The sequence below is a fragment of the Perca fluviatilis genome, chromosome 11 (genome assembly GCF_010015445.1).
Source record: "Perca fluviatilis chromosome 11, GENO_Pfluv_1.0, whole genome shotgun sequence".
In the NCBI taxonomy this organism is placed as follows: domain Eukaryota; kingdom Metazoa; phylum Chordata; class Actinopteri; order Perciformes; family Percidae; genus Perca; species Perca fluviatilis.
Window position 1 is genome coordinate 29,503,122 of NC_053122.1, and position 17,473 is coordinate 29,520,594.

The 17,473-nt window shown below is 39.6% G+C and overlaps 1 protein-coding gene and 1 long non-coding RNA gene across 4 annotated transcripts in view; one reads left to right on the plus strand and one right to left on the minus strand.

The window, feature by feature from the left end:
- Positions 1-5,526: 5,526 nt before the first annotated feature.
- Positions 5,527-7,676, minus strand: LOC120568801. Of its 3 annotated transcripts, none has more exons than XR_005640788.1 (5): positions 7,658-7,676; positions 7,193-7,246; positions 6,831-6,913; positions 6,464-6,633; positions 5,527-6,211 (listed from the first exon to the last, which is right to left on the minus strand). It is a non-coding gene; the product is annotated as an uncharacterized LOC120568801 (long non-coding RNA). The 3 variants fall into 3 exon arrangements; XR_005640789.1 differs by lacking the exon at positions 7,658-7,676 and adding an exon at positions 7,405-7,622; XR_005640787.1 differs by lacking the exon at positions 7,658-7,676 and having other exon boundaries at positions 7,193-7,622.
- A 5,342-nt stretch (positions 7,677-13,018) lies between these two features.
- LOC120568652 (palmdelphin-like) overlaps positions 13,019-17,473 on the plus strand; it is a 29,910-nt gene continuing 25,455 nt past the window's right edge. The window contains exon 1 of the mRNA XM_039816304.1: positions 13,019-13,051. The gene's annotated coding sequence lies outside the window, so the exon portion shown is untranslated. The remainder of the gene's footprint in view (positions 13,052-17,473) is intronic.

Sequence of the window (17,473 nt, forward strand, 5' to 3'; positions counted from 1 at the left end):
ACCTATAGTAGCAACTGTGCGATAACTCATTAAAGCCTTTGAGATGTCCCAATATACGTAATTAATGGAAAGTTCTTTGCTTCAAACATAAATTTTGTATATCGGGACACTTCAAAGGCCATTAGCCCTCACATCACATGTGCTCTCTTCCTCCATGATTCAGGAAACACTGCCACTGAATACGCCCCCACAGCAGCAAGAGAAACTTTACTGCTTATGCCGCCAGCCAAACTACGAACATGACCCCTATGTAGAATGCAAGAAATGCAAAGACTGGTTTCATCCATTTTGTGTTGGAGCACGGACTCATGAAGATCTGCAATGGATTTCTCCTTGGTTTGTCCAAATTGTTCTACTCAACCCCCAAAAAAGCCTAAGAAAGCAGCTCGTCGACTATTCAGTAAACAAGACGGTACATCTTCCAGTAAACAAGAAATCATAGAAGACAGGGAGGTTTGTGGCAGGGATGAGAGGATAGAAGACACAGACAGCAACACATCTAGCGCTGAAGTCTCTAGAGGGTCAGACTCTAGTGACGAGTGCTATCCGGTGTTGGATTCACGTAGGGTACAGATTTGATCATTGGCAAATTATCAAATATTAATAAAGTTATGAATATGGTTATTAATAACTTTATCAAATCGACAAACAATCAAAACGGGGCACCACCTTGCAAGTCAGGGACCAATAATCAAACTGTGGAACAGTCTCATTTCTGTAAAAATCCTTTAAAAGGAATTAAAGGAAGGGGTGATTTCGAGCACGACCCGTTCGACCAGCAATTATCACAACAAATATACAAATAATCACCAGCAACTGCTAATTAAGTATAATCGAATTTATTAACGTCACAATTATCAGTAGCCAATCAATAATCCTTCAATAATAAAACGTATATACATTTTACAATATCACAACCAAACAAAGCAAAAACAAAAGCAGCATGTCTTGTGGACACGTCTGTGTCTGTGTGTGTGTGTGTGTGTGTGTGCGTGTGTGTGAGTGTGTGTGAGAGAGAGTGAGTGAAAGAGGAGGGGGCGGTGTCGAAATGTAGTTCTAATACAAAAACAAACTCCAAAAATGGCTACTCCTGTGAGCTGCACAAAACCATTTAGCCTCAAGAGGGCAGTCGTGGTGCTGAGTGCACAGAGAGGAGCTGAAGAAGCCAAGGTGGGGGTTGCTAGGCAACGCGCACGTTTATACCATATGCTAAATCACCCATTAGCTCTATACAAACCCCACGTGGTTAAGTTTGCAGCGTTAGCTCGGGAGCTACGTGGCTAGCTTGTATGTCCGTGTGTGTGTTAGTAAAAGGAACAGAATAAAAGAGGAAAAGAAAAGAAACACTCTGATCTTAGTTATAGATAATGGCCAGCTCCCTCAGCCACCCAGGTCTGGACCCCACGTGTAGTTAGGACAGACTGAGACTTTTGATTTACCGAGGGAAACGGCCATAACCAGTGGCTAACAGCTGATTCACCGCGATTATCTCGCGGACAGTAACTGTCAACTACTTAACACAACAAAAAAAAACGTGAAAAAAAAAAAACACCCCCCCCACAGATTAATAACCAGATATGGCCAATACATGATTACAATCAGATCACATTAATGGCACAAACGGTATCGAACCCTTTGCTCATTAATAACAAACCAAAACGCACTAGTTCTAACATCTGCCCAGAACTGTGTAAAGCCTTACGGTGTTCGTTGTTTGTCAGTTAAATCTCTCGCCAGAGTTTAACGATCCGTTTCGCCCAGAGCAGTGGACGGGACGTAATCCATGTCGACAAGCAAGAAACAGAACGCTGTCCTTTTCTTGAATCCAGGCTGATTAAAACCGCTGCAGATAGAGGGAATACCCGGCCAGTATTTCCTCGGATCCCCTTTGTATATCAGACCGATAAAATTGTCCCAGCTCAACTCGACCAGCGAGGTGATGCTGGCTAGCTAGTCCGGACTAGAGTGCTTCCTGTAGTGACCTGGGTCACCATGGAAAGAGCGAAGAAACACACAGTGCCGACAGCTTTTATCCTACCTCCGCCTCCTAGTGGCGGGGTGGTGCATTCAAAGACCCGACAGCCAATGGGAAAGCGCAACCTTCTCACAGGTGTGAAGCAGTTCTTTGTCTCACCACCAGTCTGCCTTGCCCTCCACGTGTTGAATGTAGAATCTCCATCTTAGGGACTCTGCTTCCAAGTAGCAGCCTGTAGGAGTTTGGTGAAACCAGCTTCTTGGTCCCCAACACCGGCGTGTTACCAAAACCCTTTTTCACGAGCTGAGTGGGAGGATATCAAACTATCATCCTTGTTAACCTTATATGAAACAGTTGATTTACGTAATACTTTAATTTAACATGTTTGATAAGAAAAGGGAAATATTAACTGTATTATTGCTTTAAACTTCCATCACAAATCTGACTGTCTCTATTTTGTATCATGAAACATGAAGAGGTGGAAAATCACAAATTCTTTAAAACAATTTTAATTAATTACATTTATTTATTAATTTACAGTCATGAAGACCTCCTGGACCCTGCCATCCGTACCAAGTGTGTGAAATCATGACAAGCTCCCCAGGGAAGATCTTTTCCCACAACTCAATTGTAATGACTTGCTCTATATAATGGCCGTGGGGGCGTTGTTTTACTGGGATAAAAGTCTTATTCTAATCTCTAAGTGATATCTTGTGGTATGTTGTGGAAAATCTCTTTGGTGTTCGGTGATGAAGCTGGAAAATAAGTTTGTCTGACACGCTGGAGTTCTCTAAGTTATTTTCTTTATTCTTTTGCAAAAGAAGGAGACAGTTTAACAGACTGCAAGCAATCTGAGAAAGTGTGTCAGTGAACAAAGAAACTTCAGGGTTTTTATAGCTGAGCATGAGATGGGAGGGACTGTTTTCCTGCTGACACTGCTTCTTGTACTGCTGAGTCTTGAGCTTTCTGTGGAAGGCTTCCTCGAGTTGCGGAAAACCTACTCGTGTAGAGCTGAGCTTTGAGGCTTTCTGTGGAAGGCTTCCTCGAGTTGCGGAAAACCTCCTCAGCCCTCTGCTTCATGTAGAGTGTGCATGAGGGAGACAGAGGGGGCCGCATAGGCTTGCATGACAGATACAGGAGAAGCTATGATCACTTTTTTAGAATAATAGAGTACTATACTAAATCCTTATTATATTATATAGAAAACAGAGTAAATATTGTATAGTATAAAGTTAATATATATAAAATTATGAGAATATAAAAAAACATGGAGTAATGGATAAAATATGAAAGAAATATCACATCAGTATGACAGATAAAAACTTTCCACTACAGATACCATGCAAATGTTTTAAATAATACATATTTAATAAGAATGTAGTGTTAATGCTTGTTTACTGTGAATTTTGAACAGGTTTGTTCTTAATCTGTTAGTGAATTATGTTTTTTGGGTATTATTACATCTACCATGGATCTTGCTTACAGCAAATGTCTCTTTTGAGAGAATCTTCAGCACCAGGGGGAGTTCAACTCAACACACACAGACAGGATCAATCATTCCTAATATGGAGACAGGTTCTTCCCCAGTTCTTTTACTTTGCTTCTGTTAAGGAACGACACAGGAGGAGGGACCCAAAAGCAGACGGCCAACACAAAAAGTAAAGGTAAATGTTTTAATGCGTGAAATATATACAATAAAACGTGCTGGTGCCGTAGAGAGAGAAGGGCAGGTGTGAGGAGCAAGCAGGCAGGCAGGCAAGGAAACGAACGAGCAAGGCAGGCTGTAACCTGAGACAAACAGAAAACTAAGTTAGCCACACAAGCAAGAACACAGAAAATACAGGGAACTAGGATTGCCACTATACCACACTTGTAGACTGTACGATCTGGCAACGAGTGGCTCACAGAGCCAGCCTTAAATACTGCAGGAGGTTGATGAGGGAATGAGCTTCACCTGGAGCCACCTGCCAGCTGAGCCACACCCACAGCAATCAGCACAGGCTGCCATGATGACATCATGACAGCTTCAACCATCCGTCACCATTTACACTGCAGCCAACTCAGAGCTGCTATATCACTAAAGTTTCCCTACAAACAATATTGCTTGCACCCATACAGGCTCACAAATACGCAAACACAATATTGTGAAATATGTAATGTTTAGGTGAAAATGTCCCTGCTGCTATTTTTTATGATCCGCATAAATTTATGCTATTGCAGCACTTAAAGTAAAGGTATATATATACCTATATATAGGTACTTGTATTGCAACACTGCAGTTCAAATCTGCAAACTGGATAAAGAACCTTTATATTGTTGGGTAGTTCATTTATAATAAACCATATTTAATATATATATGTGTGTGTTTTCTGTGCAAAAAATCTTGATGACTTGTGTGCTATGATTATATGAAGTGAATGCATAGACCCTCTGAAGCCTAAGCTATTTTTTTTCCATATTTGGTTCGTCTTGTCTCCCTGTGTAATAATGCTTGTATAACCTCAACCCTATTATGCACAATCAAGTTCTAGACATCATTTCTTTCAGGAAGACCTGGGCTATCAGGATATGTATGCTGCAGGGATGTCACATGAATGTATACATGGTAAATGACTATAAAGACAAAAGAAAAGACTAAACGGAAATGAAATCTCACAGAAATGTATTTAAATCACACAGAGAACAATAAGGATAACATATTTTCCTTCCTGGAGCCTCAATATGTGGGTAAATCTATCCATGTCCTATATGTCTTCTACTACACCTAGCCAATGTTCCTTTGTAGGTAGGTCTGCTTTGTACCATGCTCTGGTTATAGTTTTCTTGCTTGCGGCCAGCAGTGCCTTGGTCAGGTACCTGTCCTCACCCCGTGTGATTCCCTGTGCCAGATTCCCCAGATATAACACTGAGCCGGTCTTAGGCACCCCTTAACCTAACATCTCCTTCAATACTCCCCATACTTCTTCTCAATAACCTTTCATCTTTTGGCACTTCCAAAATATATGCGTGTGGTCCGCCCCTACACTGTAAGAAGAAAACTGTGAAATCTACAGCAACTAGCAGGCAGCAATTAGCTAGTTGCTAAGTTGCTGTAGTATATTCTACAGTATGCTTACTGTACATCTAATCACTGTAACAGTAACTGTATTTATGGTAATAATCACAGTACTGCACTTTTAATCACAGTACATATTAGACTACTGTGGTAGGTATTACTGCATATAATTATTTACAGTATTATTACTGTATTATATTTACAGTATTTTATTTTAAATTTAATATATTATTTTATTTATCATTTTAATTTATATAATATTTAGTTTTAATACATAAGGGATAATGTATAGAACACTGGTCATTATCGGTAAAATAAGTCCCAGTGGACTTGAAATCATATTCAAATCAATGGTGAAGAGCCTTATAATAAAGTAAAAATAATTACATACTGTGAAATACCTAAACACCTAGCTGGCTGAGGAATCTGGCCAAAGGCAGACAGTAATATTATCAATCAATAAGAACAGAGCATACATTTGGACCCAAGCAGAAAGTGAGGTTTAAAAACTTTATTCAACTATTAGAATTCATAAAAACAAACGGTAAAACTTCATCCAAGCGTTCACATTCTCAGATATACAGGATATGACACATAGACATATATATGAAAAGCATGGTCTATCAATGTATCATACTCTACTAGTATTAGTAAAAACCAACAGTAAAACCCAACATATCGGAAAGATATGAGAGAGAGGAGCATGTTGTAGTTAGACAGAAGTGTGTGCGAGGGAGGTAGAGAGAGAACATGCATGTGTGACAGAGTAGTGTGTGTGTTTGTGTCCATGTCTCTGTGCGTGTACATGTGTGATGTGCTAGTCAGAGAGGAAGGGATAGAGAATCCATGTGGGCAAATACATGTGTGCGCATGAGTGTGTGTAAGAGAGTCAATGTGTAGTTTGTAAACAAAACCCAACCGGTTTGTGTGTGTGTGTGTGTGTGTGTGTGTGTGTGTGAGAGAGAGAGAGAGAGAAAGAGACATAGAGAGAGAGAGAGAGAGAGAGAGAGAGAGAGAGAGAATGTGCGCATATGTTGTAGTGAAGTCCTACCACAAGAACAATAACTTCACCCCAGCATCTATCAGTGTGTGTGTGTGTGTGTGTGTGTGTGTGTGTGTGTGTGTGTGTGTGTGTCTGTGTGTATGAAAATGGAGCCTGAGTGGAGTGGACGTCTTCTTTACTGCAATGGAAAAAAAGGTAAAAAGGAATTAGATGCTTATGTAGAAATGTATAAGCAAGACTGACTTTCTCATGAAAAAGTCCACTAATTGGCTCTCCAATGTAAAAAAATGTAAAATTTGAATGCATGAAAAAATATAGAATATAAGAATATGATAAATGTAATGTAATAAATGAAGGTACACAAATAAATTGTTGGAGGATATTAAGGCAAATGGAATACTTCAAAGTACACTTCATAAAGGGGTCTTACCTGGCCTGCTCTAGGTATTCTGCCAGTCATATTCAATGAAGTCCTGGATTAGAGCGGCGACATGTTGATTCAGGGACTGATTTTTCCGTTGAACCTTCTTTCCCGTGCTCTTGCTGGTCTGGAATTTAGCAGCACATTTACTCCGTTCTGGATTTATCTGGACAAAAAAGCTGTAAAAAAAAAGAAAAGAAAAAAACGATATTATACATCACTATTTTTGCCACTTTATCACCACACAACAGTAGTCCCATATATTAATCCAGTATTGAGTCTGCACTATGACAGTGGTAGCAAGAAGACTGTAATGAACATTTAAAGTGAAAATAGAAATATATAAATAAAAAAAAGACAGTCAAAAAGCTCTTACCGTTGGACAAATTCAAGGGACGTGGCTGCCTCCAAGCATGATTAGCCTCGGAGTGCTAGGCAGGGAAATCTGTGCTTCAACATCTGCCGGTGTGAAAGTTTAAACAGAAATAAACACAAAATGTTGTTAGAAAGTATGCAACTATAAGGCAAGACATGCTTTTTGTACATGTGACTCTGTAATGCGCACACTGACTTAAGGTTACAAGGACATTTTGCAACACCACAAGGAAAATTTACATTTGCACGGTTTCTATGCACTTTCACGTGTTTTATGCAGCTAGGGATTGTGTCTGTAGAGAAAAAACAGTGCTTGCACTTAAACCCCATGACTAGTTTTAAACTGTGTTGTGTGAAAATTACCTGAGTCGGTGTTGTCTTTCAAACAGCCTGTAGTGTCGTTATCTCTAGTGGAACCTAGCAATGGACAAAAACGATTAAATTCTGTTAAAATTAGGTAACTATCTAGCTAGCTAGCTCTCCAAAAAAGACAGATACTGCGTATTGACACACAAAATGAGCGAGTGAATGGGGCTAGTTAGCTAGTGGGTAGTACTGATAGATTTTCGACTTACACGAATAAAAGATCAACACACATCACACACACGCAAAATATATCAAATCTTGGGTGCCAGCAGGAGTAAGTGGAGCAAATGTGTTTGCTAACATTAGCTGGCTAGCTGGCTACACAAGCACACAGCCACCCACTCGCGCTAGCAGGAGTAAGCTTAGCTAATGTGTTTGCTAACGTTAGCTAGCTGGCTACACAAGCCCACACAGTAGGGTGACCCAAACGTCCTCTTTTGCCCGGACATGTCCACTTTTTACCTACTGTCCGGGGCGTCCGGGGGGGTTTTATAAATTCATGAAAATGTCCGGTTTTCACTGTTTTTCATGGGACCATTAAGCGTGTACTTAAATTGACTGGCGCTTTGCACAGTGTACTACGGTACTTTGTTGTGTGACGTAATTCCCGAGCGGCTGCTTTGTGGGCGGCTCTGCGACGCGCACATACACAGGGACCAGAGCAGACAGCGGAGCAGCATTACACACAAAATGCTGCAGCGTTTCCTGCTAAAGTTTTCCCACCGTGGTCAGAAAACACAGAGGAGACCCTTTGTTTCTCTCACTATGACTCTAGAGTCGTACTCGCTCGCCGTCACTCTCCCTTAATTCTTCCTCGCTCTATCACCCACTCCCCACACACACAGACATGCCGGCTCGACACACACACCAGCGCACAAGTATTAACATCAGGCTACGGCGAAAGCTCTGCGTGGAGCAACCATAACAAACATAAAACAAGACTTAGTGCAGCTTAACAGTTGAACTGCAAAAAAAAAATGTCCCACGTACCGTCCCGGTAGGGACCGGACTAGTGGGAGGCAGAGTGCACCGTGTGCAAAACTGGCATATATGTTTTAGGGTCTTTATTATTTATCTTATTACATTGAAAAGGTATTAAGACATATTTTGTTGTAGCTGGATTTTCTAACACAGAAGAGGTCATATTTAGAACATTATTTCATATTATTTATTTATTTTAAAAGAGAGATATTATTTTGTTACAGGTTGTTACAGATTTTATTTTATTACAGAAGTTATTTTTGCACCATCGAGGCATAATAAAGCATGTTCATTAACCATTAATTAAGCCTGTCTGAATTTTTGTCTCGAGGCCGGGCCAAGCGCCTCTTTTTTGGAAATCAAAATATGGTCACCCTACCACACAGCCACCCACTCGCGATTCAAACTAATTTTCGACTTACATGAATAAAAGATCAACACACATCACACCCACGCAAAATATAACAAATCTTGGGTGCTAGCAGGAGTAAGTGGAGCAAATGTGTTTGCTAACATTAGCTAGCTGGCTACACAAGCACACAGCCACCCACTCGTGATTCAAACTAATTTAAAAAAATCTAGCTAGCTATATTAATCCAGTCTGATGTATATTATTATGTTATAAATTAATAAAATCCATAGATATATATATGGTCCGATACTCTTAGCTTATTAATGCCGTATAACTTACTAACTGTCACCAAAGTGAGGAAGATGCTACTTACATACTCTAATGCAATCTCTGAAGAACTTTCCGGCTGCGTGGCTTGGCTGTGGAAGTCCGATAGATCCCGCTCAAAATTACTGTAATATGATTCACAGGATAATTGTATTTTACACCTTTTTATCCATGATCGCGTGAAAATCTACAGCAACATACTGTATACAGATATGCAGTAGGCATTTGTTCAGTATACAGCAATAATGCTGTGAAAACTATGGAATCTTGTTACAGTGTATCTGTCCACATTGCCTCCAACACCTAGTCTGTTCCGGGGTGAACCTTCCTTTCGTCCTTGGGGTTATGAAATATTTAATAATATTCGTCCACCCAAACTCCCTCCATACCCTTGAACTAGTGGTTGAATTCCATACAATGCACATATTGTACCACTCTTCCTCCGTCATCTCAATCCCCAGTTCTCTCTCCCACTTTTCTTTTATGTGCGTTGTTGAGTTCCCTCTACTCTTCAGTAAAGCTTAATATTGCATCGAAAACTGCATCCAGGCAGCAAGAAAATGCTACTACTGAGTCTGATAAAACATTGTTGTCTCTAAATGTTCTACAATTATAATCATCATTGATGAACGTATGGCAAAGAAGTTTATATAGTTTCTAAACAGTACTCTGCGTTAAAAATTATTATTTTCCCTTGTGGATGCAATTCTCGGCAGGGATGTAAAACTTGGCACAACACCTGTTCCCATTGATGACAGTCCGTCTGCGGCTGCATAGTCTCGCTTTGCCAGACCATCCACACGCTGCGAAGTGGAGGAGGGTCTGGCTAGCCTACATAGCATTCAGGGATGGGAGAAATATGTGCTCTGGTTTATTGGCATTTCTTTAAACCAATCACAATTGTCATGGTCAGTGCTAAGCTCGGCGTAGAGCCGCTGCAAAATAGTTGTGCGAAAGAATACTCAGATTGGACACATTGTCTAGCTAGCTGTCTGGATTTACCCTGCAGAGATCTGAGGAGCAGTTAACCATAGTCCTCAGAAATCCAGCAAATTTTAAATTCCAACACAAAGAAAGAGGAAGGAAATGGAAAATACATGCATCCGGCAGAATTTCTTGCGGCACCAGAGCAATCCCGGAAGTGGAACGTCAAGGATATAGACTAGTGGCTGCAGGACCTGGAGCTCACCGCTATAGCAATAATACACAAAAATATTAAGACATTTCTGTGATATAAGTCATTATTACAAAATACTGACTGGTGTGTTTTAATCCAATAACGTTAGTCGAACAGCTCCACTGTAGTCAGTTTATGCTGTACCAGTATGCTGACCAACAAGTGTTGTGTTAAAGAGATTTGTGTTTCCTGCAACTTGCGATCTAATTGGAATCAGATTTGACCTTAAATTTTCCGATTGGTTGGTTTTGTGGCACACTTGTAACGCTGTGAAAAAAAATTTAGAGAGTGTGTCAGAGTTGAGTGGGCACAGAGTGAAGAGGTTGACAGAGAGGGAGACATGTATGGAGTTAGAATCATGCCAAAACCTCACACACACACAAAACGTGTTTTACTCACACCCAACGATTCACAAACAAACTCAGTGTGGTTTGCAAATACAAAACATCATTCACAAACTAATGCATTTTGTTCTGCAAATAAGAAACCTACCTATCAAACAAATACAGTATGTTTTACACATACAAAGAAACGTATTTCTTCAATGACAAAAAATATCCTGCAAGTACAAACTAAAATCTTTCAAGTACAAAATAAAATCCTTCAAGTACAAAACAAATTCTACAAGTACGAAAAAAAAAAATTCCTTCAAGTACAAAAAAAAATCCTTCAAGTACAAAACAAATTCTACAAGTATGAAAAACTGTCACGTGACTTTTGGCGCTAACTTTCCGCCTTGCTGATCCACACACAAATGAAGGTACATTTTCTAACAAATGTCCTGTAATTTGCACTCCACAACAGCAGGTGGCACTGTTAAGTCAATTTAAGCCTACCAGGACCATACATATATACACACAGATTTTTTTAAACGTTATTACGGTGCATAACTTACTGGAACAAAGCTGAGCAACGTGTTGTTGCTGATGACAAAACCACTGATTATATAGATGTATATTGAAGCGATACTGGCGTTAAAGACCCGCTGATCGTTGTCTGATTCTCTGAAATGAATGCTGGCATTGCATTGTGGGAAATCGGCTTTGCATGCGCCCAACTCTGATCATATCTGTTCGTCTTACCGTACATACTGTAATATTTCACCAGTAATAAGACCAAAATAATATTATTAAAATAAAGAAATGCATATTATGATAATACATATATATTGCTAGATGTAGTATTATAGTTTAAAAATATCAAAACAACAAAGCAATCCAGCTTCCCTGGCCGAAATAGACCGAAATAATAACATTAAAGAAATACAATTAAACTATGATAAGATCTGGTGAATAAATGTTGATTAAAACGAGCGGGTGTTGGGCGGTAAAATTCCAATAATAGAAAAACTGTATACAGCTTCTCTGTACAGTAAGAAAAGTGCTGTGATCAGGGGAATCTGTGCATAGACCACGGATGATGATGTCATTGACCTACGTACCGCATCCGTGGGCCCGTCTGAAGATTTTCCGTGAATCTGTGAAACTGCCACAGTTTTTGAGTTAAGGGGCCGTGTTCATTTCGCAGAATTCTGGGAGACGGGCGCGCCTGTAGGCTACTACGAGCAAGATCAACATGCTGGATTTCTTTCCAGTTACCCGGCTTCACATAACCTGTTGATCTTGCGGTAGCCTACAGGCAGCCAGTCTCACAGAATTCTAATAGCCGTGAATGACCACTGCCTTTAACTCAAAACTGTGGCAGTTTCACAGATTCGCCGAAAATATGTAGCGACCGGATCGCGATGCATGTAGTGTTATCATCCGTGTCCTGAATTCCACTCAATCAGAGCACGTTTCTTTCTGTACAGAGAAGCTGTATACAGCTTTTGCTATTATTGGTATTTTTAGCCCAACAACCGCTGCTTAATCAACATTTATTCACCAGATCTTATCATGGTTTATTGTATTTCTTTTATATTTTTTTTATTTTTTAGGAGGAATTTTTTTTTATTTTTAAACTATAATACTACATCTAGCAACATATATGTAGATATTATCATAGTATGCATTTCTTTATTTTATATAATATTATTTTGGTCTTATTACTGGTGAAATATTACAGTATGCGTATAAGACAGAAAGATGTGATCAGAGTTGGCATGCAGCCGATTTCTCCACAATACCGGACATTTCAGAGAATTATTAATTTAACGCCAGTATCGCTTCAATATACATCTATATAATCAGTGGTTTTGTCACCAGCAACAACACGTTGCTCAACTTTGTTCCAGTAAGTTATGCACCATAATAACGTTTAAAAAAATCCGTGTGTATATATGTATGTTCCTGGGAGGCTTAAATTGACTTAACAGCGCCACCTGTGGTTGTGGAGGGAAAATACAGGACATTTGTTAGAAAATGTACCTGCATTTGTGTGTGGATCTGAGGGTACTATTGTGTGTGGATCAGCAGCGGAAAGTTAGTGCCAAAAGTCCAGCACGTGACTGGTACAATTTGTTTTAATTTGTTTTTTTGTACTACTATTTACAAGGAATTTTTTTTTTCGTACTTGTAGAATTTGTTTTGTACTAGAAAGATTTTAGTTTGTACTTGCAAGATATTTTTTGTCATTGAAGAAATATGTTTCTTTGTATGTGTAAAACATACTGTATTTGTTTGATAGGTAGGTTTCTTATTTGCAGAACAAAATGCATTAGTTTGTGAATGATGTTTTGTATTTGCAAACCACACTGAGTTTGTTTGTGAATTGTTGGGCGTGAGTAAAACACGTTTTGTGTGTGTGTGAGGTTTTGGCATGATTCTAACTCCATGACTGGAGTTTTTTTTTGCGAGTGTATAATTTCTGTTCAAAATGTAATGTAATGTGCTTTCAAAATATAGTTCTCTGCGCTCAAAACATACAATTACTCGCTCAGGAATAAGGCATATATTTAACCCCATAGCCTACCAACTGTCAATCAGCTGTAATACCGTAGCCCCGCCCACCTGCACCTGCAGCCTGCTGGTCTCGAGCTTCCCCTCGAGCACAGCCTTGCAGCCACAGAGGGAGAGACAAGGTAGGCTAATTGGTTCTCTTTTATAGGAGCACTGGAGTTAGAATGTGTACCACTACGTTATTTTTAACATGCATCAACATTGTTTCATAGTTCCAAATAACTTTTGGAGTTTATTGTTCCTCTCTGCCCAGCAGAGGAGTACACTTAATGAATATTGGAGTTACATAAAAAGTCATGGCAGGTTTTAAATAAGAAACATGTGAGTGGATGTGATGAAGCACACTGCGGGACTGTTTGATATTACAAGAGAGAGAGAGAGAGAGAGAGAGAAAGAGAGAAAGAGGTAGAGATTATGTTCAATTTCTCCTGGCTGGGGCTTAGTGTGTAGACACTACAGCTCCAACAGGATCTCAAACCTTACACACTTCCATTCTTATTGTGACAATGGTAAATTGACTTCACACTAGGGCTGCTCTCCATCACAGAAATTCTATATTTGCTATTTATATTTCTATAGTTGATTTAATGGACAGATCTGTAAAACAGAGTTTCTCCACAAAGAATCATGCAAATGCACCACTTTACATCTTTACATCTTGTGTTTACTACAGCTGTGCTCAAATGTTTCTTGGAAATAAGTAATGCAGCACAAGTGTAAGAGTAGTGTAAGATACATGAGGCAGCTGGATTTGGCAGGTATACTGCGTGCTTATGTCCATACTGACAAATGACATTTACATGTTGAAAAGTGTGTGTAAAATATACAGATATACAGTGGATGTTTGGTGTTACAGAATTATTGACACTTTTATTGAATTTTATTAAAGTAAAAGTTAGGTTAGAGCCCTGTGCAGTGATAATATGATGCCAGTGACATAAAGGAAATGCTCTGTGAAGCCATAGATAGCAGATAGTCGCTACAGAGCGCATTGTGTGTGTTGTGGAGCAGATGGCTAACAGATTAGCAGCCTCAGAGCAGATTAGCTCACTTTACCCATTACTTTACTCACTGACTCATATTATCTCTACTCTGCTTTTATTTTGTAAGAGTGATAAAAAAAAAAAATAGAGCTGCACAATTATTCGCAATGTTATCGAAATCGCAATATGGAATAGTGCAATATCCAAATCGCAGGGCAGTTATGTTAAAGGCAAAATCTGTGTCAAACCATTCTGAGTTAAGTATTGTGCTGTAGAGACACCCCAGCCTATGCATCCTATCCTACAGACTAAAGAATACATCTTTGCTTGGTACAGATCCTCACAAAAAAATCACTATAATCAGTTACTCTGCTCTGGTTGTAGAACTGTGTGAGTGACGGGGGGGACAGGGTGCCTTGTCTGAGGGAGTTATTAGGACAGGAAGATGTAGTCCTCTCCTTCACGGTCTGTTAGGGGACCTGACCTGAGGCAGTGGGTCAGTAGCATGTTAGCATTGTGTTTGTTAAGTAGAGACGTACAGTATATGTGTCTGAACCAGCCACATGGAAATAGAAGCAGTAAATGCATATGTTTCTTTCTAAGAATAGGCTCCACCCCTGACCCCCTTATTCATGTTTAAACCCCCACTCCAAACACTTCTGACCCACATCTATATGAAGCACTCTCCGCCTCTCCCAATAAATACAGCAGACTCCCAAACACTGGTCCATTGAACGTGTGTTTAGGAAGAAATCAAACATGGAAGCTGGACTTCATATGCTACATGGAGGTGTAACAGACAGCTTTTGAGGTGACAGTGCGCGTCCCACACGTCATATTAAAGTAATACTCAACAATAGACCGAAATCTAGGCACAATACAGTAAAAAAATCTTAGAACAGGGGTCTTTAACGTTTTTTAAGCCAAGGACCCCTTAACTGAAAGAGAGACGGATCAGGGACCCCCTACTACATATATTGTATAAAATGAAGTTGCATATTAATCTGGTCCTACAATAACTTTTAGGGCCGCCTAAAGCATTTATAGATACCTTTTTTGCATAGAATACAAAGCTATTCAAATAGCCTAATAATTGTTGGCATGATTTTATAAATCATGTTTTAATGTTAACCCTTAAATGTGAAACAAATGTGAAACAGTCAATCCTTTGGGATGAACTGTATCTGTGGATGGCTACCTTAGTGACTACATTACCTATAGGCCAGTAAGCCTACCATCAGTGGGGATTTATATTTGCTAATAATATGTTGGAATCATGTTAAGACTTTTTAATTTTTGAAAAAACTTTAAAAAATTTACAATTTGGAGACCCCCCTGGATTGACTCGGAGGACCCCCTGGAGATCCCTGTCTTAGAAAGTTAACAACTGTCTTGTACATATCAAGCCTTCTATGTCTGTCCCGCTTAGTCTAAATGCACCCCATGTGCATTTAGACTCCACGTTCTCAAATCCAGGATTTGGGATTTTTACATTTAAACATCAGGAGCTCCAACATCAGAAACTAGATCATGTTAAAATCAGGCGGAACCAGATATATTGGTGATCACTGAACCATGGTTAAAGCAGTGTGCTAGTTTTCTCAATCGCTTTGGCACAATCGTCCAATGACTACTACAAACTATATGACCATTTATATGAGCATTAGGTCAGTTGTTCTCATGACTATAGTCATTTATAATTGCAGTATTGAATAAGCCTTGCAGAGCAAAATAGTTTGCATTCATTTGCTATTGAATAATTACTCTCAAATGCAATTATACACACGTTCATTGTGCAAATCCCTACATGCAAAATAGAGCAACCAACAATCACAATAAGCTGTGTCACACACACACACACATATATATATATATATATATATATATATATATATATAAATAAATATTTTATATTTAAATAAATATTTTATATTTAAATAAATAGATTGACTATTAAGCACAAGAGGCGTCACTTAATGTAGTTTTTGTTGTCCAGTGGGGAACTAGAGACGGGAAGAGCACTATTTTGGTGTTGAGAAAAGACTCATTTTCCGATGAATGTATTAAGCTTAAGCGACTTTTAGTTGCTGAACTCGGTCAAACTATATGACCATTAGTGTTGACGAACTGACCGAAGAGCCAGTTAATTAACCCGACTCTTGTCACTGAACCGGGAGAATCGAGTGCCATACGTCAATGAACCGACTCACTCCTGTTTTTTTTCTTTTACTTCATTCGTGCCGTCGTGTGTAGCTGGTAGTAATCTAGCTCATTAGCGCCTCCACTGGAGTGGTGGTGGTAGAATCAATCAGGAAATGAGCTACCTAGATGCCTAGACCGCGCACCAGGCTACTGAACGAGACCGAATGTAACCGTGCAACTGGCCGGCCCGCTCAAGTCTAATGTAACCGTGCAACCGGCTGGCCCACTCGAGTCTAACGTAATCAAGCGGTGTCTTGGTTCTCGGCAAGTTTGAGTTATTAACCAAGCCTTGTTTCTGGTGCATCTTAGATGATTGTGTTCATGGCAATTCACACATTATCGATGGGGAAGTACAGTACATCACATACAAATACACGTCATGTTATTTTGGTAGTTATGTTAAGTTAAATGTTAGAGAATGTTGCTACGTGGTAGGTAGGCTGTCACGAGGAGACCGCTCACTAGGCTACAGAACGAGACCGTAAGGACAGTAACCGAGGGTAATGCATGAGTCTATATTCAACCGGGTGTCTAGGTTCTCGGCAAGTTTGAGTTATCAACCGATCCCAGAAGCCTTTATTTCTCGTGCATCTTAGATGATTGTGTACATACAAATTCATAGACTACATTATCGATGGATATCACATACAAATGCACGTCATGTTATCTTAGTAGTTGTGTTAATATAAATGTTTGTTACATGATAGGTAGGCTGTCACCAGGAGACCGTGCACCAGGCTACTGAACGAGACCGTAACCGTGCCTAATGCATGAGTCTATGTAATCAAACAGGTGTCTAGGTTCTCGGCAAGTTTGAGTTACCGATAGCAGAAGCCTTTATGTCTCGTGCATTTTAGAATTGTGTTCATGGAAATTCATAGGTTATTACCAAGGGGAAAGTATTATATCACATACAAATACACAAATGTTATCTTGGTAGTTATGTTAAGTTAAATGTTAGAAGTGAATGTTGCTACATGGTAGTTAGACTGTCATGAGGAGACCGCCCACCAGGCTACCGAATGTAACCGTGGCCAGTGCGTGAGTCTAGTGTCGGTCAGTATGAGTGTGTAAATAATATGTCGAGACCGACTGTAACCGCAACCGCTCGAGTCTTCCGCGGTGTCTTGGTTCCTGGCGGGGGAACGCGATTTATTTGTCAATTAATTTCTCCAATTCAGAAAGTTTTAGTATCTTTCTATTTTTCTTATGATGGTGTCACTTCTTTTCTGTGTTCTTTTGTTTTTTGTCTTTGTAATTTGAGTAGATGTCATTGAAAATAAGGGTCGACCCTCAATGATCTTTGAAGAATCCCTCCAATGTGCTTATCAGATTAGTTGTGCGTCTGGCAGTGCAGTG